We start from the raw sequence: 24,466 nt of genomic DNA, 5'->3' as shown, positions 1-24,466 counted from the left end.
AAGGTGTTTCTCTCAATCTAACAATCATTTAAAAAGCAGCTCTAAAGTCTGATGCTAGATCATTGCTATTCACATAAGGAAAAACACTGCATACCTGCTTCTGTTGGTCTTAATCACCTGAGATTTGGAGGTCCAAGAAAACAAATGCAGAATATTCAAAATTCAGTCTCTACAAACCGTGTATTCTCAAATAATCCTCTATCAAATTCAGTGTTTGACCAAAGAAAACAAGCAACTCCACACTGAAGTCTTCTGCCTACTACTACAGATTTTAATCTTAAAAGAACTTGGTCTCAAGTAGAAAGGCCAATTTGCAACGTGGGAGTGGCTTGAAACTATAAAAAAATCAAGAGGCAAAATGTAGACGCCATCAACATTTCTGCTGGATTCATGACTGTGCTTAAAATATATCAGAATATTCACATTACCTTTGGTCTTATATTTTTATAAATATGCTTTTGTCATTTTAATTTTGAAATAGCAATTTGGTTTTCACCATGTGAAAAATCATTTAACAATTAAGTACATATTGAGATTCCTATAAAGAATTAGAAAATTGTGTTAAACATTTTTTAAAAACTACACCCTACTGAATTTTTTTATAGTTATTGGACTAATTTCAAGCAAATACACAAAATTACCTTTGAATGGTAACTGGAAACATTACATAGAATTCTACAGTGTTAAAGCGAGGAAGTGCCTCAAGGTGTCTAGTCCCATTCCACTCTTTAAGTGAGGCAAGAACAAGTTCATTTACAAAATCTATAATCTATTTTCACTGAATGGTTAATTCTCAGAAGAGGAAATCTGAAACACCTTTAATGAAAGCTTCATAAAAGTAAAGAATGGCTGTTACAAAATTGCTTCACAAAGTGAAAGAAAAAGTCAAGGGTTTGTATGTTTAAGCCAGTTTAAAAATGAAAGTACATACTATATAATTCCATTTACATGAAATTCTAGAAAATGAAAACTAATGTATGGTGAGAAGAAGAGCAATGGATGCCTGGAAGAGGGGTGGAAGGAAGAATGGACTGCAAAGGGCCATGAAAAAAATTTGTGGGATAATAAAAATGTTCTGCATCTTGACTGTGGTGATGGTATTCTGAGCATATAATCTATCAAAAATTACTGAATAGTCTAATTTAAATGAGTACTGTCTATTATACCTAAATTATACCTCAATGATTGTTAGAACTGCACACAAATGCATTTAATATTGAGAAGGCACCTGTATTTAAAAAAGGCTTACTGTTTTATATGCCTCAGGATGGTAGAGCTAGGACCATTAAGCAGAAATACCAGGAGACAAATTCTGCAACAATATAAGGAAACACATTCTGTCCTAAGGGTGCAGCCCAGCTTACCTTTGGAAGGCTGAGGCTCTCTTCAATGAGCCTGAAGCAACACAGGCTCAAAGTACATTTTCAGGGTACAAATGATGTTGTCTTTGGGATTCCTACATGGATCGCTAGATGAAGTGAGCACTAATGTTTCTTGCATCAAAAATTCCATTATTTCAAGAAGGATCATTTATGGATGTTTGCGACCCCACTGATATGGTGTGAAATTCTGCTAACCGCCAACTAAAGCATGGATTCGCCATGTCTGATTTCCCTCCATAACTTCAATTTGCAGGAAAAATCTACTATGTACCCAATGCATCCTTTTAGAAAATGGATCCAGTGTGGTTATTTTCTGATTTTTTAAAGTAATATATAAAAAGAAAATATTTGGAAAATAAGAAAATTTAAATTGATCTTAAGCACGCCATTCACAAACAACCAGTGTCTATATGTGATGAATTTCCAGTTTTTCTTCTATGCACATGTCCATGAATATACTTTTTTTTCCAAAAAGTTGGTATCTTTCAATATACAGGGTGGAGCAGAAGTAGATTTAAAATTGTTCATATGGAAAAGTATACAATAATTAATAAATAATAACACAATAATAAACTCTTTCACATTCTCACAACTGTAAACCTACTTCTGCCCCACCCTGTACAATTTTAGGTAACTTAATTAAGATATTTCCCATATCATTAAGCATTTTTTGGAAACATGCCTTTCATGCTTCATACTAGTCCACATTATGACTATACCATTATTAATTTAATAAACATTCATGTTGATAAGTAAGGTGCTTTCCAAAGTTTTCCCTTTAGAAGTAATGTTATCCTTGAACACAGAAAATGGATAGGAAATAAAGGCACTTACATCCCTGAATCCGGCTTCTGTAACATTTTCTCCACTTCATTTTGTTACAAGCAACTTCCCTTTCCACCCTCCTAGGAAGTGTGGTAGACGGTTCAAATGCACAGCATGGTGGCTGCTGCCTTTGTTGACAATAGTTGTCTTTTTCTTGAGCGCCTATTATGAAGCTCAACCAAAATTCCAGAGAGAATATTCTGATTTGATATCAACAACAACTACGTAGAAAATGATGTGGTGCCAAGTCATTGATCAGGGCCAAGTGCATGGTGCAGTTTTAACAACTTGTGAAGACAAAAGTATTGTTTGAGCCAATGCAATTACTCAATAAACATTGAAAAATAATTATCACACTCAAAGCTGCCTATATAATTCAAACTACTGGATGAAACAAGAACATTTAGAAAGGAATTTACTTGTCCATGTTTGTAGCTTCAGGGCATGAGCCACATCTTTTAAATCTCTGTAAACCCACATATACTCATTTGGAGGTTTGTTTATAAGAAATATTTCTACAATATGTAAAGAATTTTTTCTGTATCTTAAAAACAATCCACTTAATCAAACTTATAAAACATCAGGGTAGCAGTTACCTTTGAGAGTGGCGGCTCCGGGAAGAAAGCAAGGTTTCTGGGGTTCTGATAATAATTTGGCTTCTTGGTATTAGGGGTTGATTTCATGAGGGATTTTGTGAAAATTCATCAAGGTATACATTTATGATTTATACATTTTTCTGCTTGTATGCTATGTATCAATTAAAGATTCAAAAACAAAACAAAACAACAGTCTCCTCTTTTGCCTGACAGGACATGAATGGACATATTAAGTCAAAGATGATCAGAAACCTCATTTCTAAAGTCCTAGTTTTACTCACTTTAAATTCAACATTCTTAGCAATGTTCTTCTATTAACAACGTTGTAAGGAAACAATAAATACACAAATCTTGTACTGTTTGGGTGTATCAATTCAAGAGGCGGTTGAGTCCTTACTATGTCCAAGACATTGCAAGAGCTTCTTTAATGCTATTCAGATTTAGGGAGGACAACATCATAGAGAAAAACTTAAAAACAACCTTTGAAAGACTGGCAGATGATATGGATTCTTTTCATCATTTTAATTTGGCTACTAGTAAAAGTGAGTAGATTCCATACTTTAGCACCTTGGAAAATGTTTCCTAGCATAAGTAAGTATTAAAATTTGTCATAAATATGTATTACCTATAGATAAATGGGTAGAAAAAAATTTTTTTTAAAGGGCAGACCAGGGAGCTGGAAGTCCATGAACAAAACTGTGTAAGCATGAGAGCATATGGCATGCAACAAGTAATGGAAAGCAAATATCCTGGCTGAATGAGTGTGCCTATTTCACAGCATAATAATCATTTTTTTATTTTTTAAATTTATTTATTTTTTAAATTTTTAAATGATGTTTATTCTATTACATTTATCTTAATTTTCCCCCCTTCGCCACTGCATACTAATCTTATTATTCTGGATCTAAATTACCAGAGAAGCAGGCACAATGTGAATTACCTCCCTCTGAGACACACAGAGATCAGTGTGGCTACAGCTCTGCTTGACACATCCATTTACAAAAGCCCTGACAAATTCTTTCCAAAACTACCTGCTTTGGGATCTGACCCTGAGATGACTTCAATTTAGAAAAATATCCAATTAAATCTCATTAACATTTTCTCATACACATCAACATTAGTGTCTGGAGCCCCACTGGCACTATTAACCACTGCTGTCTTATCTGTCAGCAAAGGCTGACAACCTATCTGTGGCAGACAGAATAAGCCCCACCCCCCAGATATGCCCCAAACCCCTAATCCCCAGAACCTGTGAATATGTTACCTCACTTGGAAAAAGGGACTTTGCAGATGCGATTAAGGGTTATGACTTTGGAATGGGCAGATTACGTTAGGCTATCTAGACAGGCCCAATTTAATCACATGGGTCAAAGAGCAGAGTACCTTTCCCTTCCAGCTGAGATGAAATAAAAGTAGGAGGAGGAGAGATCGAGGCGTGTTGGCTGTGGAGACGGAGGAAAGAGGCAATGAGCCAAGAAATGCGGGGGGACTCCAGAAGCTGGGAATAGCCTTCAGTTAACATCCAGTAACAAAACGGTGATCTCAGGCCAACCAGCTCAAGAAACTGAATTCTGCCAACAACTCAGATGAGCCGTGAAAGAGCTCCTACTCTGGGCCTGCAGGGAGGAATGCAGCCCAGCCAGCGGCTTGATTTTAGCCCTGTAAGCACGTGAGCACGTGTTCGACTTCTGACCTATGGAACTGTCAGATAACAAATGTGCTATTTCAGTCACTAAATTCGTGGCATTTTGTTATGGGATCAATAGAAAACTAACATAGGCTCAGTTTTATTCAGAACAGGATGTCCTTATCACCTTGGCCTCACAGTGCCCACAAGAGAGAAAAACTATCATGTAGGAGAAACAGAGAGGGGGGAAGGAGTATGTTGGGGAGGAGGGGCCAATATTGACTTTATAGCTCTCCTTAAATTTTCCCCCTGATAGGATATACACACAAATTGGAAGTCAGTCAAATACTCAGTTTAGCAGCTTAAAAAGACAGAAAAATTAAAATATCCAAGATTCTGCTAATACTGATGAGCAAGGATGCCTCCCTGTCTTAATCCTACCTAAGAGATGAGGGTCCATGGATTGCTACAATCAACATTACATTAAATGCCACTGCAATTAGGTGCAGTGGTTCTCATTAGCAGTCTTAAGATCACCCTGTGGAGCTTATTTTAAGTACAGGTTTCTGGGCCTTATCTCCAAGGACTGTCATTCAGAGGTTTTAGGGCATGGCCCAGGAATCTAATTAGGGTCAAAACTAAGAATTTCTAAATTTCGTCCCTCAATGAATGACTAACATTATTGAAAGCATTCTCCACTTCTCCCACCAACCACTTGAGACCTCTCCTATTCTGACCAAGGCCCAAAATGCAATTCTTTTCAGGACTTAGCCTAACAGGTGGCCCAAGAAACAGACCAGATGGTTAAGGGTATAGATCTGATATAAACAGACATGGATTTGATTCTGCTGCTGCCTCTCACCAACGGAGTGTTTTGGGCAAGTCACTTAAGTTCTCTATACCTCAGTTTCCTCATCTGTAAAAAGGGAATGACAAGACCTACCCACTCACAGGGTTGTTATGACGGATTTCACAGTTCTTGAAACACAGTAACTGGTCAATTACTCTGATAATTAACACCACCATAATTCCATTCTTGGAATGGAGTCAGAACAAAATATTTATAAGCAGAAGTAGTTTGAATTCAGTAGCATTTTTCATTCCTGTACAGTATCTGAAAAGATTAAATATTTAATAAAAACAAGTTTCCACTCTGGACTGCATGGTATTGAGTATGTTTACAAGACACTGTGTTGTGGAAAGTAAACAAAGAGAACCATAACATCCCTATCTCTTTGAGGCTATATATACCCAAGGAGGTATAATTTTATACCACACCTCTAAAAGGGTTGGCTAAAGCAAAAAAGACATTTTTCCCAAGCACAAGCATTTGGGAAATGTATCTCTTTTTTCACCTTAGAATATTAAATGCCAACTGTGTGGACTGTTGAGACAACAGTCACTGAGTACTTTAATGACTAACCAGGACTCCATTCTAATTTGAAAACTGCTGAAAGTGAAACTGAACAACATGCTCCAGGTTACAGAGCAAGTTTAAATCATCTCCTCTGCCAAGTAAACATGAAGGACAAAAATAATCATGTTCCTAAACAATATATAGAATTTAGTAACATGAAAATGAATAGACATAAACAGGAAGAAAATGGCAGTGTTGCTCAGTCCATGCGGATGATGATAACGCTATCACCATGAAATGGCCAACAGCTGGGTCACAACTAGAAAAATAAATTGAAGACTAAATTTTTAAGTAACACAACACAAAATAAATGATTAACTGTAAAGGATGATGTTGGAAGAAATAGAATACCTACTTCAATACTTTTTCTATATCCTTTAATGTGGTTCCTGTCTCTGCTTGTATTTACTTCATCATTCGTCTTCCCTTTATCCTTCATAGAAATGGCAGGAAACATTTACAGATGAGAAAAAGGGCATCTGAAGAAAGTCTTTATTTTTGCACCTGCTGGTCCTCAGACTATATATAGTCCTCTAGGCAGAGCAAGGCTAGCTGTCGGGGGAAACCCATCCGCCTAGCTTTGTGCTTCCCAGAGGGGTCTATTGTGAAAGCAACAGTTCTGGCCTCTCTCTGCCTCCTTTCTCACTCTCCCCCAAAGGAGAGGAACTGATTCATCTCACTGGTAAGAGGGTAAGTGTCTTGAGTCCACTGAACCTCATTCCAGTACTGCCATGATCCTTAACCTTTACCTGGAACAGAATCGCAGAGAGGGCTTTTAAAGCACAGATGTATTGGTCTGGATTGGAGAACACAAATCTGCATTTCTAACAAGTTTTAAGGTAACACTAACACTGCTTGTGTGTGGATCACACTTTTGAGAACCACTGCATTACTGAATGAGGCTAAAGTGTTCTAGGCCATTGTCCTCACCCGGCTTGCCCCTTTCCTCTTTAGCAGTAAACTTGTCTTTAGAACACAAGAGCTCTTCCCTTCTTCCACATGGTAAGCAACCCAGAGGCAACTGTCCAGCAAGTGTGCCTGGGACTGGATGGGTAGAAGCTAAAATTCAAGGAGAAAAGGTGTAAGGAAGACCATTTGATCACACAGGCCAAGCCTGCAATCCTAGTTCAGCTGTACCGGGAATAAGGTCCTTATTTTGAACTCTATCTGAAAGGCCTCCATTTCTTAATCAGTTCAGATAACAAAAAGAAGAAAATGAACTACCAGCCCCTTGAACCAAAGAGCACCCAGCATAATGGTTGTAGGCATGACAGGAAATATGACTATGAATTCCAAAGGCATGACCTCATCCTGGAAGCACTGTGACCTTGTCTAAGCCATTGTGCTGAAGCCAGATGTCATCAGCTGTGTGTACTGAATAATGTTCCTGCTCCTTAAAGAACAGGTAGGGGTGTACCTGGAGAGATGATGAGCTAGGACCTTCAGGAAATGCTGCCTAGAGATGATTTCTCTGGGTTAATCATCAACAACTATTCAAACCAGGTGGGCTGACTCAACAGCTCCCTCCCTGTCCACAGCAAAGCCAAGCCCCTCAGCTGTTCTTCAAAGCCTCAGGCACCTCATGACCACTCCTCCTATCTGGGCTTGCTAGCCCTGGGTCTGGTAGCTTGGCGGCAGTGCCATATTCTGCCCACCTACCCACATCCTGTCAGGGGTGTCCAACCTTTCGGCATCTTTGAGCCACACTAGAAGAAGAGGAGTTGTCTTGGACCACATATTAAATGCACAAACACTAACAAAAACTGATGAGCTCAAAAAAAATGGCTTTAAGTTAATTTACGATTTCGTGCTGGGTCACATTCATAGCCATCTTGGGCCACAGATGGCCCATGGGTTAGGCGGCCCATGGGTTGGACGGCCCTGCTAGATGACGCTGTTGATGAGTCTCAGGTAACACCCTGGCTTCCAACCCTGCAGTGGAGCCAGTCTTGTCTCCTGTGCTCAGCCCCACTCAGCTCCTGGAGCCCCAAGCAGAGTTCAGTATCCCCAGTCCCTCTTTCAGCAGGAGGTTAATCTGGATAGCAAAAGGTTTTCCTTAAGAAGGGCAGCAAAATTAAAACACAGTCTCACCAGACCAAAAAAAAAAAAAAAAAAAGGAGAGAGTGAAACCCACACCAGGCCTTGCCTTCTGAAACCTCCATACTCCTGGGGCACCCACCTCAGGCCTCTGTAACTTCTTCGCTGACCAAGAGCCTCTCCTGGCTCCCAAGGGGACAAATGGCACACAGGGGTCAAATCCTGCCTTAATGTGTCCTCTGTGACTCACTGTTTTGTTGTTTGTTTGTTTGTTTTTTTAATTTTGGAGCTAACATATAGAAATTAGGAAATTAATATAAAATTCACATTTCTATTTTATCTTTGAAAATTCTATCTTGCCTCATCCTGGCAAGACTGAGCCCACACTTCCACATGACAACACCAGGCTAAGCCAGACCCTGCCATGCCCTTTAGATAAGGTGTAAGAAGTTTGCCACAATCTTTATGACCCACTGCCATCCTCATTTCCCCCTGCCTTTCGTCCACAGAGCACACATGAACAAACAGCAGGTAAGCACAAGCTTTACCTCCTGCCACTGTTAATTCCTGAGATATCCCTGAACTCAGATTACAGTATTGTGCAGTGGAAAGAAAGAAGCATGTGTATTTTATTTTCTCTGCAGCTGGTCGCTACTTCCATCATCAGTCATGAAGCCATAATTGTAGGAACTATGAACAAATGGGCAGGTGTTTACCCCAATGTGGCCCAGACTCCTGGTGAAAGAGGTGAGAGAGAGTAAAGGGACTCAACATAAAAAGGCAATTTTCTTTTCAACATCTCTAGTTCCTTAAAAGATCAGGACTCATGAAATTAAAAAAGCCAGATGTTGTGTTGTTACAGAACAAAAATTCCATAAAACAAAGTTACCACATATAGAATTTTATGGCACATTTAATTTTTTTAATTGCATATAAAGCAAATAAAAGTTTATTGTTTTTAGAAAGACCCTATCACCTGATAGCCCCTTTCATTTTAGCAATAAACTAGATTTCAGAAAAACTTTAAGAATTATTAATGAATTAGGAAATGACCACTGTGCGATATAAGTGTACAAACATCTTTTCTTGTCTCAAATCATCTGTTGTTGGCACGTACAATGAACTGGTTGAAAGTACTGCTACTCCACCGTCATCAAAGGACTGCGGTGTCACAGACAGAGACTGGATCCAGAAAGGCACCAGTTGGGTTTCTCTCCAATTCCTGATATTTGCCCATAAGATTAGTCAGTTAGTGTCAAGGTACATAACTGATTTTCAAAATTCTTCCTTCTCTCACTTCTTTCCTTCCAAGGTCAGCACTTAAGTGGGAAAATAAAATGTATCACATTTACTTGCTTGTCTTCTCAGAGACTTTCTAGGACAAGAATGGATTCTGTCGTCCTTTTCCTTCTGGTTCAACATAAAACAGGTCCAAAAGTAAATTAGGGGAAATTTCAATAGTCCGCTAGGAATCTTTCAGAGGTGTATTCACTTAAGATCTCATTTTTCTGATCAAACTGAAGGAACAAGAAAACTAGAGCTGAGGCTATGTCTACAGTGAAATGGCGTGCTGAAACGACTAACAATGATTCCTTTAGATTATGACTTGCAGGTTACAAAGTGCTTTTGCATAGTGTGTTACATGTAACAGAATATTTAGTAAAGCCTACACAAAAATACAAGGTATCCGTATTATTATTTCTTAGCTGAACAGTGATGCATCATTCCATCGTAAATCCAGCCTTGTCCAGTTTTTCAGTGTTAATTCAAGAAGCTCAGAAAAGAGGAGAATCTCAGCACACTATATTTCCAAGTTAGTTGAAATTGATTATCTTTGCTCATGGACAAGGTAAAACTAAATAGCAAAAACTATTAAAACACTTCCTAAATGTTTCCTTTTTCAATTCTATACTTGCTTTTTAGCAAAAATTATCTTTTAATCTTTATTCATCACTTCTATTTTCTTACATGGCAACTTTTAAAAGTTTAACTACTTTAATGCATATATTTCAGTACCTAGGAAGGCACTGTAAATATATCATTAGAAGCCTTGGCTCTGGATGGAGTCAGAAATCTTGGGAATGAATACTGACTCTGATTTTTCATCTTGGGCAAATCATTCTGAATCTTGGTTTTCATAGCCAAAAAATGAAGATGATGCTGCTGATATCAACTTCATAGAGTTTGGGGAAGGATTAATTAAAATGAACAGCAAAGGGCTTAGAAAAAGACCTAACATATAGGAAGTGCCCAACAGATGTTAGGTATTATTTTAAATATTTGTGATTTTTGGTTTTCATAAAATTAGTGGTCCTCAATAGTAATGTATGTGTGAGCACTTGTATATTATGTATTTTGCATAATATAAAAGTTTGTATATTGTATGTTAAAATTTATATATCATGCAAAATACATAATTTGCAGAAATGACATTCACTAATAACTAATGGAAGAGTTATTTTTTGAAGAAAGACCTGGATGAACTTAATTATGTTTAAACACTGAATTTGAATAATTTAAGTAATCATTAAGACACTTCACTATCTATTTGTGAGAATAAAACAACACAGAGCTGCTTCTAGACCAGGAGCTGGCAAACCCAGCCTGCAGGCCGCAACTGGCCCTCTGCCTGCTTGCACACTGCCTGTGAATTCAAAATGGGCTTTGCATATTTAAACAGTTGAAAAAAATTCAAAAGAACAATACTTTGTGACCTGTAAAAAATCTAAGAAATTACCATTTTAATTTTAGCTCATAAATAAAGCTTATTGGGATATACCCATGCTAGGAATGGTTATATTCACTTACATATTCTTTATGGCTACTTTTATGGTTCAAGAGAAGAGTTCAGTGGCTGAGACAAAGATTATACGGTCCACAAAGCCTATAGTACTTATTATCTGACTCTTTACAGAAAAAGTTTGCCAACCCTTGGTCTAGACAGTTGTTTCTATGAGGGCAAAGACTGCTGGGGCAGAGCTCAGTGCCCTGCTCAGAACTGTGTTCAGTAAGTATGTGATGAAAGAATATGGTATCAGCATAAAGAACCTGAGGTGGGGCTACTCACATGTACTAAAGATTGTTGTTCTCAAGTAATAGAGAACCTTTTCCAAACAGAGTACTAGAGAGGACTGCTCCTGTCTGTGCAACCCAAGCAGGGTCTTTATTAGCAAGTAATTCTAATGGTGGAGTTCTAGGCTACACTGAAGAGAATGGGAAAGAGCAGATCATGAGGACAAACCCAAGAGCAGATCATGAGGACAAACCAAAGAGGAGTTCCGCATTTTCCACTTGTACGCTTTTACAAAAATAATGACATCACAAAAATACAGCTGAAGAAAATTAGTTTGGAAAAAGGATTTATACACACAAAAAATATATACAGCCTTAGTTGACCACCACCTTATTTATAGAAGTGGCTGCTATAAAGGTTTGCAAAGCCTTAAGTTGCATGTGTGTGTGTCTGTGTGTGTATCCAAATCAGAGTAAATATTAGGCCTCACTATAACCTATGTGACATAGACAACATCCAGAGGGTCGCCTTCAACCTAGGGAGCCTCCTTTGTAAGGAAGTACAGTGACAGCTTGTTTCTAGAGAACTATCAGCATGGTGATGGTTCTAATATAAGCCATTTCTAACAAAACAAGTTGATGGGAACTGGAGAATATTTAGTTTGGAGATGAAATCATAAGTCCTCAATCTGAATTAATTACTCAACATTTCAGTACACTTTTCTGCCTTTACTGGAATTGTTTTTGATTGTTTTGCAAACTAATCAGCCAGCTTGCCCCAAAGAAGGTGGGCAGAAGATGTATCGCTTCCTGAATAGCCACGAGTTCTCCAGTGGGGTCATGTGATTAGTTCTAGCCAATGGCCTGTGAGCACAAGTGATTTATGTCTTTCTAGGCCAGATTCTTACAGTGTGTGATCCTGGAGCTCCCCTTCCTCTGCAAAGACAATCTGGAAGCCCTGAGTAAAAACAAAACCACAGCAGCTTGTTTCTCTGAGACAGTACGTACAGAACAGGTGCATGAAGAACAGCCAATGACATTTATGTGAACAAGAAATCAATGACAATTTCAGAGTTAATTTGTCACTGCAAAATATCCTACCCTACCCTGACTTCTAAAGAAAGTCTGAGCAGAAAGAAACCTTCTGCCAGTCTGTGATCAACAAACTTGGGCTATTTACAAGGATTAGCTGCATAAGTAGGGAAATTTTCCAAACCTTTCTCAGACAGGTATCTGTGCAACTTTATTTCATTTCAAGTGCATTCATAGCTTACTACCACATTCAATTTGATTCAAAGGTAAATATTAAAAACCAAATCCTTTACGCCACTCACTTATCAAAAGAACTTAAGAGCTGAGTGAAATATGTATTGAGTGATGTACATTGAGTGATGAAACCACTGACAAGCTTGAGCTGATGTTGTTCACCCGCATAGTTTGTTTCCCACTTTATGACCCCTCGGCTCCATTTTCAGGAGCCACATGCGGCACTGGAGTCACTACTCCACCGGCAGGCATGATGTTGCAGTACCCTGGGCACAGCTGGTGCCGTTTTCCTTTGTTACGAGTCAATAATAGGCTCTTAACCAGACTGATTCTGGTGGGGCCTTGAACACAGAGGTGCCATCTCTGCTGGCTGGTGGTAAAAATGTCCAGTAAGGTAAGGACTCAAGCCTATGTCCCTTGATACATTCCTGATTTAAAACCCCTGGAAACCCTGGAGCCGGACAGTAGGCTATAAACTTCCACAGCCCTAGGTTCAATTCTCGACTCAACCTCCAACAGCTGTGTAAGTCGGCTAACACAGCCTCTCTGAGCCTCAGTTCCTCCACCTTCACAAGGCATTTGTGAAAGTTCGTGGAACTGATGTAAGTGGAAGTACTATGTTAGACTCTTGCTGCTTCAATGCCATGGAATTCTTCTGACTCTGAATTTCTATTAACTTTGTGTTTTATTACAAGCAAAAGAATATTCCCAGTTACATTTAAAGCAGTGAAGAACATACCCTTGCCTTTACCCTTAGATTACACACTATGTAATGACAGTCTTAAAAATAAATTCTACCACTTAATCTGATCATCTTCAATGCGATCGAGGCCTTCCTATGAAAATGCATCTTAAGTTAAATATCTGGTCATCTTCCAGAGACAACTGAATGGTTTAAATTCCTAAGAATTTCTTAAGTACACTTCTGCTGGTTTCCAAATCTGTAATTATGTATTTTTATACTTCAAGTAAATTGCTCTCATTTTTTTCATAGTAAAAACCAATGTCATCACAGCGTACTTATAAGAAAAATTATAAAAATGAGACAAATTCCAAAAGAGGGGCATCCTATAATGTATCTACCACAAGGTCCGCTATTCCTCAAAATTCTCCAGGTCATTAAAAAAAACAAAAGACAAAGGACAGTCTGAGAACTGTCACAGCCAAGAGAAGCCCATGGAGAAAAGACAAGTTAATGTAATATATCATAAACGGGATCTTCAAACAGAAAAAGGACTTTAAGTTAAAAACTAGGAAAATATGAATAAACTATGCACTTTAGTTAAGAATAATATAATAGTATTGCTTCATTAATTATAACAAATGTACCACACTCATGTAAAACATCAATGGTAGGGTAAACTGTGTCAGTGTGGGGACACACAGGAACTCTACTATCTGCTTAATTTCTCTGTAAATCAAAACTGTTCTAAAATACACAGTTTAATACAAAAAGAAATGTCACCACGATGAGAGACCACTTCACACCCACTAAGATGGCCTTAATAAAAAGACAGATAATAGTAAGTGCTGCTGAGGCTATGGAGAAACTGGCTCCTTCATACATGGCTGGTGGGATAGAAAATGGTGCAGTCACTTTGACAAAGAGTCTGGCAGGTCCTAAAGATGTTAAACATTGAGTTACCATATGTCCTAACAATTTCACTTCTAGGTATATGCGCAAGAGAAATAAAAATGTGTGCCCCCCGCCAAAGAAACTGGTTCACAAAAGTTCATAGCATCCTTATTCGTACTAGCCAAAATGTGGAAACAACCCAAATGTCCATCAGCTGATGAATGGATAAATAAAATGTGGTAGATCTACACAACGGAACATTATTCAGCTATAATAAGTGAAGTATTGACGCTATAACATCAATAAAGCTTGAAAACACTATGTTAAGTGAAATAAGCCAGACACAAAAGGCCACATATTGTATGCCCCATATATATGAAATTTCAAGAATATGTAAATTTATAGACAGAAATTAGATGTGTCATTGCCTAGACAGGGTGAAGGAGGGGCGCAGTAAGAAATGAGGAATGAGTGTTAGTGGATACAGGGTGATGAAAATATTCTAAAACTGACTGTATGCTTTAAGTGAGTACACCAGTCCTCAATAAAGTTATTTTTAAAAACGATTACATCCAGTGCACCAAGAACACCAATGGAACATCATATAATACTATTCAAGGCAAAGATTTTGATAGTGTCTGGTTGATAGGAAACCTTGAATATCCCTGGGAAATCATGCTCCTTGCTTTGGTAACACCCTAGTGTGGTGTCCCAGGGTGTAACACATGGAAAGAACCTGTGCACACACAGAAGGTCTGAATGAGCAACATCTGTAACATAAGGCCTCCCTAATTTGTCCCCTTGATGTGAAATAGGATTCAAAAGAATATTCCCACTGATATGTAATAAATTTGAAAAATGTCTATTATTATGTCCCCTTTCAGTACTCTACCTCAGAATATAGTCATTTCCTTTGAATTCCTAGAAAATTGCAATGCTTTCCATTCTTCCATTACTCACTATTCCAATCCTAAAAGAAATGTAATACTAACCTTGCAGAAATATGTCAATAAAAATTTAATATCCCACAGCACAACACACATAAGTAGAATCTGTCAGTGAAAATTTAGAAAGTTTAATCTTTTTTATCTTACCTATTTGAGGTGCATATTTGCAGGAAATATAATAATTTTAAAAACAAAACTACTTTGTTCAAAATGAAAGGGATGAAGTTTTCCCCTTCCCGTGTTAATCAAGTCTAATTTTATGAATCAAAAGCTGAATTACTGTTAATATTTAAGAAACTAAAGCCTAAGGTAGAATAAAGTAACTTCAGGTTTTTGTTTCATTGAACTGTGGGGAAAAAACAGATATACAAGCTTCTAGCGGATCAGTGTATTCATACACATTGCTATGTTACGCTCCTACTCCTAACCTGATTCCTCCTAAAACAATAAAGGATACTTTGAGAGAAATAGAACCTCAATTTATTTCAAAGCTGAAATCACTTTTACATACAAGGATTATTTATATGTAAAACATTATTATTATTTAGTATTATTTAATTTATTTCTGCAATAGTTTAGAATGCATATGAATCTACAAAGATCCTTATATTTTGAATTCAAGCTATGCAGCTGCCTCTTGGATGAGGCTGGAGTCTCTCTCAAGATTTACTGTCAGTAAAACACAAAAGGGGTTAATAATCTAAATATAAGAATCTTAAGTGTCTACAAGCAAACAGAAGCTAGAAAGTGTTAGGTATATGGGTGAGGAGAGGATTGGTAGTTTCATACATTCATTCATTCATTCCTTTATCTTCCATTCCTTCAGAGCTTACCAAGTGCCTACCATGCCTCAGGCAATGGGGCTACGAAGTGAGAAAGGCAGGATCCTGCCTTATGTGGCCCCGAACGTGAGCAGAAGAACTCAAAACAGAATCTATCTTAGTATGAGAAGATTTTGATCTAAAATGTGTATGGTATCTTTCTACTTACACATTTTACTTTATTTAATCCACATGAAACAGAATAAACTACAACAACCAAGGTTCAGACAGCCTGAAAGACTGGGAGGTTCTCGCACCCATGGAACCTCTCAGCTGTGGATCTTGGGCAAAGGGGGTGAGTCACTCAGCTCTGCCCCACTCACAGAGTTGCCTCTTCTAACATCAGCTGACAACTGGCAACTCCAGGGTAACAACGTCTACTTAAAAATCCACCCTTTTTTCTTTTCTCACACCAATGTAGTTCTCGGCACAGGAGACTTTTTAGGAGACACACGTAGAAGATTCTCAAAATCTCCAATGACACACAAATGTCTTCCCCATCTGTGGGCATCCCCTGAAAAGATGAGCAGAAGGGAACACCTTGGCCTTAGTGCCCACTAATCTCCAGACACGTGCTTCAGCACTAACCCAGTATATATTCTTTTAATTTATAGCTGAAGTACTCCTGACGCCCCCTCCTCTATTATTTTCTTTATGTACATATGCTCCCTCATTTCAAAGGCTTTACAAAGCTGCATCAAACAGCAATTTTCAAAACAGCAAAATTCTTGTGCCACAAGAATTTTTAAAACATGCAACATCACACTATTTAGTCAGGGGCATTGGCCTCCTTTCTCTTTGATTGTCAAATAAGAAAATGACAGCAGCCAATACAACAATAGTCATCAGTTTGAATGAATCAAAATTATACCTATTTTTTTGTCAGATCAGCAAAAAAAAAAAATTTGGCGGGGGGGGGGTGTGCCGCAGACTTTTAGTAGTAGTTAGTTTATGTGTGCCAAGAGGCGGAAACAGTTGAACATAGCTGGCATAAAACAGCAAAAAGCAGCATAAATCATCTCCCCTTGACACTGGCCTGCCTGCCCTAATTATTACAATGACCAGGGAACCTTCCTTCTCAGTTCCGCCGCACTTGGTTTGTATCATCCCTCCTGCTCTCAGCACCAGCCGCTTCACATTAGAACCATGAATTCACACATGTTTAATCATCCTACAAGACTGTATGTTTTTTGAGGGCAGGGAAGGAACTTTCTGCAATTGTGTAAGTTCTAGCTATTCCAAACATACTTGTTGAAAAAGTTTAACGTTATGTCCAGATTAACAAAATAAATACTCTGATACATATATACCCGTTGGTATTATAGTCATTCATAATTGGTTTGAGTGATCTTCTAACAACATCAAACTGATTGATGTTGGCTGCTCAGCTTTCTGTGGGTAAAATGGCTACACTGGTTGAATAGCAGTTATTTTAAAACATGGAACACAAGAAAAAAGGCTGGTTTCTTGGCCACGAAGGGAGTGCGGGTAGTAGAGCCACATAAGCTTCCAGAGAGCAACAAGGGGCACAAGGCCACACCCACTTAGTAAATGAGACTAATGAAAAAATACAATAACCAAAAGAGCCCTGAATCATCAACTTTGTAGTGAAAGTAAAACTTCAAGAAAACTTTTTCCTAGCTCATCTATCTCACACCCCTGCCCTCTCGCCGGGTGGTTCCCAGATCATTGACTTCAGCATTATCTAGAAATATCTTCGGCTGAGATGAAATTTTCTGGTCCCCACCCCAGACCTAAAGAATGAGAAATCCTGGAGCTGGAACCCAGCAATCAGTTCCTTACCAAGCTCTCCAGTTGATTCTTACGCATGTTCAGGTTTTAGGACACATTAAAGTACCTGTATCTAAAAGGGCCAGCTCTCTTCTGTCTCCATGCATTTGCTCATGATATTCTTTCCCCCATAGAATGCTCCTTCCACTATTCTCTGTAGATTGAACTTGTACTTTCCTTTCAAGGCTGAGCTCAAAAGTCTTGACACCTTCCTCAACCTACTGAACTGAATTAACTTTCCCCATTAGTGTCCCGCAAAGCTTCACCATGCCCTTCCCCCTGGTGCCCTCCCATGTCACAGGCTGTCCCTGTGTCAGCCTCCTCCATCTGACTGAGAACCCATGGGCACAGGACGATGTCTCTTTCATAGCCCTGCCCCCACACCAGCTCTTTTTACTCAGTCCCATCCCTTTGGCTGTGCAGAGGAGAGGAGATATTTTTTCTGGAACAAGGCTCTGGTTGACAAGAAGAATGCTGAGAAGCATCCAACCCCTCTCTCCACAGTAGAAATTAATAAATATCCTGTTGAGTGAAATCTAAAGTTTAGGGGGCAGCCCAGAAGTCACTTAAAGAGCTGCAGTCAGAAAACACATTTAGGTTTTGATAGAAGTCCCATATAAATTTCATAAAGAAATTATTCCCTCTGGTCAGAAAAACAAAACATATGGGTCAATTGGAAGAGCACTAGATTTGGGGCTAGACTGAAGCTCCAGCAGGACAGGGACTCTGTATCTGTCTTGGCCATCGCTATGGTCCCAGTGTGGAACCTACTTTATGTCAACTTAGAAGACACAGATATGAGTTCCATCTTTGCCACTTCCAAGCCACGTCACCTCAAACAGGCAAGTCATTCTCAAAGTCTTGGCTGCTTATCAGTGAAAGATCACAAAGTCACATGTGTATTATCATAATTATAATAAATACCTTACTTCTTTAACTTGTAGTTTACTAATTGCTTTCACATTCAATGTCTTGTTTAATCATCAAACCTGCTGTTAATGGGAAGGCCTCCCTTCTCCAGGGGTCAGAAACAGAAGCACAGACTTTGACTTTCCACCCAGAAGCACACACTTTGACTTTCCATCCACTTTAAATTACCGTAAGGAGCTCATTTTGATCACTAAACATTCAGAGATTCTTAGATTACCTCTTTCCACTAACCATGATCCTGGTTTAACTTGGCCTATTTGAGAATAAGAAAAGGGATCCAGCAAACTGCTATTGCTGTTATTTTTCTGAAATTAATTCACTTGCATGACAGCTCTTGCTAAAAACCATCACTGGGTTTTTTGTGAGCTGCGTTTCACAGCTGGCAGCCCACTGCCCTGATGATACCAAAACTCGTTAAGAACTCGGCCCCTCTTGGAAACATTCCCTAGGCTAGAGTATCCCAAGGAACCCAAGCCCGAGGAAAGAGGAAGGACAGGGAGCCTTCACAACAGAATGCTGACCATGTTCAAGTGAAGGAACGCAGGAGTCTTTGAGAATTGTTGGTTTGTTCTCAAAGGTTATAAATACTAACTTGATATCTAGCTAAAGGTTCAATTATATACTAACTTGATATTGTCTTTCCACCAAATTATTGATGACTAGCATTAAATCCCTAAGCAGAGATTCATTTACCAAACCTCAAAATTCTAGTTTGCATTGATTTTTTTCCTATAAAAGTACACAGTGAATATATATCATTGAGGGCAAAAAAAAAAAAAAGAGAGAAACAAATAACGTAGCCATAAAAGATAGCATTTAAGGTGACACAGTGAAATGAGTCAAAAAGTCTACTTGTGCCTTTGATCATTCACTGTAAATATGTTGGTTCTGAACCTGCTTCTCTTATTTCAACAATTTAATCTAGATTCTAAGCACCAGCTATGGGAATAATGTGTGAATAAACCTGGTACTTTCTATCTGAGGCATTCAAATTGCTTGATCAACATCAGTTTTGGGTCATAGATGGTCATGCATTATTTTGGATTTCACAATCATGAACCATGGGTCTAGGTTTACTCATTTATTCACCAGTAAAGAGGGTGCCACATGGGAATTCATTGTTAGGGAGAAGGTTTACACAAGCAGACCTTGGCCCAAGGTATAATTGACAGGACTGATCCTTCTATACACATTTACCAATGTTTTAAACTCAAATTCTATCCAAATTCTATTTTGACAGCACTGGTAAACTCATGTTTCTTGGTTCTCCAACAAATCGAAGGGGCTTTTGCCATTTTTTTCCCATTAAAAATGCATATTTCCTGGGACTAGGCCTTTAAATCATTTCATTATTGAGTTTCTCAATAATAAAGTAAATTTAGTCTCCTCTAGTATTTTGAGTCTCTATGGTCAACCATTCCCCCAAATCTTTTGCTTTTCATCATAAAGAAAGCAGCCCTCCACAAAACTTATTCCACCTTATGAACACATTCATCCATATTACTATCAGAAAAGATGCTTTCTCATGTTTTCTTTGTGTGGCCTGTCTATATGCGGTCAGTTATCATCCAAACATTCTTACAGTTCTATAGCTCTAGATTGCTGAAAACAGTAAATCATAACAACTTAGTTTATTATAAAGTCTAAAGTCCACTTCACAACTGGGCTTTATGAACAAACTATCTGTAAGTCTACTAGAAAATAAAATATACTTTCTGATAAAACCAATTGTTATAAATAAAAGAAAACCTCTCCTAATCATCACTCTCTCATCCCTTCTGTGTGCACAGTATTACTAAACAGCAACTTGTTTTCACAGAAACCATGCTATGTGTTTCTCACCGAAAAAGGCAAACAGAAACTTTCATACACAGCATTACTGAAAAGAAGATCAAAGTTAACACAGCCTCAAATCTCAAGCGATTCATATATGTCAGCAAAATTTCCAGCAATCAAATTGTATAGCCATTTTGTAACCAATAAATGTATATGGCGCACAAAGGCCTCTTTCTCCTTCTCCCTGATTTCCATCATTATCAAAAATAAACTGTTGATTCAGATTTATGTTCAGGGAAAGAGCTGGGTGTGTAATGAGTTCCTGGATGTTGAGATGAGTAATGGGCGGAGGCCAGAAGCAGATGGCCTTTCCTTTCACATGTGGGCACAGGCCCTGAGAATGCACAGAACCAGACCAGGAGAAGGGGAAGCAGAAGCAGGAAGTGGAAAGAGGGCTCAGACAGCACCAGGTGGAGTAGGGATAACACTCTCAGCTGGATTCCATTTTGAAACCTTAGAGGTTAATTAGGTTCATGTGGGTGGGGACGGTTACCATCTTCTCACAACCAACCCCACTGGTCAAATCTGGAGCCTGCTAGTCCTGCCTCTGATACTTGTCTCTGACCTGCCTTCCCTGAGGTACCTACACACATCCCCAACTTCAACAAGTCCACACTGACTTCAAACTTCCTAATCTTGAGGGATCCAGAAGGTGGTGTTCAGGCCGGGATTCTCCCTGGAGATTTTGACCACTGCTCAAAGGCCTCAGGTCAGGCTAAGGGGCAAGACCCACAGACTGGAAATTCCAGGGCACCCATCAGTGGATCCTACCACCCCCAGGGAAGAAAGTCCTTACAAACCTGGCCATCCTGCAGTCTGTTGGCTCATACACAGGGCTTCCCACACACCTCAGCTCCAGAGGTATCTCTTACTAACTCAACCTCATCCCCCAGTTCCTCCTGAAAAAGGGAGGGAACAGAACGGAAATAGCTTTACAGTGCACCCAGAGAAAGAGTTGCTGTCTCTCCTTCCAGGAATGCTTCAAGACTAAAAAGGAGATAAAGAATATGTAGAATAATTTAAAAAACAAACAAAAACAGAAAGATTCATCACCGTTTTGTTTGTCAGATTAAAGTCTGGCTCAAAGGATGTTGGGAGTTTCACCAGCCAAAATCTGTAACATTTTGAATGGGTGCAGCCTAAGCATCTGTTAGGGTTACCACAGATAATATTTTGTATTTTGTTAAGATATTTATTTAAGCTCTCAGTGCATGATGTCAAGGCAGGGTTGGAATCAAAGCTCAGTTCAGACACATGTCAACTGCGTGACTTCAGAAATATGACTTTAGTTAAGCCTCAGTTTTCTCATCTGTAAAACAGGAATAATCATTGCATCAATCTTATAGGATGGTTTGTAAAGATTAAATGACATATCGCTTGTAAAATGGTCAGTACTGTTCAGTACACTAGTCATGGAAAACATTCTATAATACTAGTTTCTAATACTATTATTAGTTTGAGAAAGTTATATAATACAGTAATTTTTAACTCTAGATTTTAGTATTTGGACATTTTTTAAGTGTATGAGTCATTAACTTCAACATACCACCTGATTTTGTATTTGGCTGTCCAATCCATTTTAACTAACGTCCCGATTTTAATGAAGTTATCCCACTCTACCTGCCCAGCCCTTCCCTTCCCCCCGCAGGAAGCTGTGTTTCGGCCCTCAAGTTCCCTCTCTTTCTAATACTTTTCTGAGAAAAAGCAGCGCTGCCAGTTGAAGACAGTGACCAACTGCATGTGCATGTACCACCGAACAGCTCAATGGAAAGGCTGTGATTTCATTTGCAACCTCTGTTCCAACCAACCAAATTCTCCAAACTGGGATTTGGGTTCTGAGGAACTGACTTCTGTCTTGTTTTTCCAGGTAAAGGGACTGATTACAATTCTCTTTCTCTCTCTCTCAACCTTACCCCTACCTTCCTGGGTTCTAGACAACATAGCCATCACTAACCACCTCCTGGCAGCATAGAATGCCTCTGCCAAACATACTCGCAGTCCAAAGACATTGGGCTGCCCTGTTTATGTCTTCTGCCCCTGACAAGCTAAGCTACAGGGACCTTTCCCTACTCCTCCTCAACTCCCTCAAATGCTGATTCCCAAAACTCCCATTCTCACCCTCTGTGTACTCAGTCTTGAATTGGCCGGTCACCCCTTGTCTGTTCTCTTCCAATGACAAGATGTCCACCTATCCGCCATCAAGTTCCTACCTTTAGATTGATTCCCAAGGGCTTTAGATCCACAAAACTTTTCAAACTGGAGTGTCCTGCTACCAATTCAACTTCAACTTGGGGCCAACAACCTCAAAAACTAAGGGTTAATGAAACTAGCACAGGGCTAGTAGTGAGAAAACCTGGGTAGAGGCTCTGGATAGACCACTAACTAGCTTAGTTAAGTATATCTCAGTTCCTCCTCTATGTAAGGAGGATAAAGTGGTGTCTTAGAGCTCTAAAATCCTAAAAGCCCACCCTCTCCATGCCAGAATACACTATTTATTTATCCATGTATTTATTCATGCAATAATTATTGAATGTCTAACACTGCAAAGCTACCATGCCTGGAATTAAGAGGAGTTATAGATCATCCCCCAAAGAGCTTATCATCTATAATGGGAAATAAGACAATCACATCAATAACTGCAGGAAACAGAAATAATGTCATAACTGGATGTACCCATAAGATAAAAAGAATATGACAAGCTTATAACCAACACACCAAGACTGAAACTAAAGTAATTTTCAACACATCTTTCACCAGACGCGTTTTCCTTTACACCATCTCTTAAGTCTGTGCTCTCCACTCTGCACTTAGAGTGACATGGTTAAATCCGGGCCTGGGGTGGGCCACAATCCCCTATTATAATTTTACCTCTGTCCCCAGCATTTCCCTAACTGATGTGTAATCTCTCATCAAATTGTGAGAATCACCCTATCAAGCTGGCCTGACTTGCCAACTGCCTTGCTACAGCCCTAAGGCTGCCTCCCCGGTTATCACAGAACATCCACATCAAATTCCTTTAAAAAAAAAATGATCTGTGCTTCACTTCCTCCCTTCCACAAACAGTGGCTGAGAACACACTTTGTACTTCGTGCTGGGCGGGATGTCTAAGTCATAGACTTTAACCTCTAAAAGCTTACTCACTTAGTCAGGAAGTTGAGGCATGTGCTGAAACACAACAGTTCAGAAATTTGAATACTAGCAGCAGAGACAACAGTAACAAATGCTAGAGGCTTCAGAAGATGGAGAGCTACTTTCTGGCCACAGTAATCAAGGAAATCTTCTAGGAAGAAGTCAGTCCTGAGCTGTTCCTGGCAGTATGGGCAGAACTTCAGGGAGGGAGGCAAACAGGTATTCTGCTCTGCGGGTCCCATGCGACTGAGACAAAGAAGGAGGGCAGTTTTAAGACCAGCAAACAGTTAGGTGGGGCTTGGGTGAAATAATCCTTTCTTTCTTTAGAAAGGATACTTGTTGAAAGAACTTTACAAGGTACTAGCAAGTTTAGTAGCAGGAATAACTAATTATCTGCCTAAGCCTGACCACACAGTAGAAAGGTGTAGATGTTCAACAATCAAACCAAATTATGAAGACAGAATCAGCAGAGGAGGGGGATGGTATATGGAGCCCTGAAAATCAGAAAACCTGGGTCCCAGGCCCAGCTTTGCCAAGAAGGGCTCCGGCCGCCACAGCAAGTCATTTAACCTCATTGGTCTCAGTTTTCTCATTTGTAAACTGAAGCAGCTGAACTGGCTGACCTGGAAGGTCTCTGCAGTCCAGAACTAAGTGAACTGTATATTATTTCTGCCATTAAAACATTCATCGTGGGGGTGAAGGGAAAGTCAGGTTACATATTCCCTTTCCATACAGGTTTCTCTTCTTGAACTAAACATTTCTTTTTCCTAAACTTATTAATTCTATGTACATGCCTCCCACATCATAAATTTAACACAACCTAAATAATGTTCTGTGTGTGTGTGTATGTGTGTGTGTGCCACATGGCCTAAAATTTTGTTTATGGCTCACAAGTTACCCAAGAAATTTGTGCAGCTCAACCTTAGCCTTGTAGGAGTGTAACTGATACCGCAGCCCCAGGGCAAAATATCTCTGTATAAGCCACAAAATGTGCCAGGGTAAGCAAAGAGAAAAAAGTGAGAACTCTGTTACTCACCTAAAAGACCACTTTCTTTTAACAGCACCAAATGAGGCCTGAAATAAGTTATATAGAAAAGTAGTGGGGGCGGGGCGGGGGGGGGCATTAAATTTGCTAACCTTGGCCAGGTAGCTCAGTTGGTTAAAACATTGTCCAGATGCACCAAGGTTGCCAGCTCCATTCCCCCTGGGGGCACATACAAAAATCAACCAATGAATGGATAAATAAGTAGAACAACAAATCCATGTCATCTCTC

General features: G+C 39.2%; 1 protein-coding gene across 1 annotated transcript in view; it reads right to left on the bottom strand.

Moving 5' to 3' along the window:
* Positions 1-24,466, bottom strand: part of PLS1 (plastin 1) — an 85,550-nt gene that overhangs the window by 60,500 nt on the left and 584 nt on the right. The window lies entirely within an intron of this gene.

The sequence above is a fragment of the Pteronotus mesoamericanus genome, unplaced genomic scaffold, assembly GCF_021234165.1.
Source record: "Pteronotus mesoamericanus isolate MK-2021 breed Mesoamerican mustached bat unplaced genomic scaffold, CSHL_Meso_final contig_82, whole genome shotgun sequence".
In the NCBI taxonomy this organism is placed as follows: domain Eukaryota; kingdom Metazoa; phylum Chordata; class Mammalia; order Chiroptera; family Mormoopidae; genus Pteronotus; species Pteronotus mesoamericanus.
This window is presented reverse-complemented; position numbering and strand designations above follow the sequence as displayed.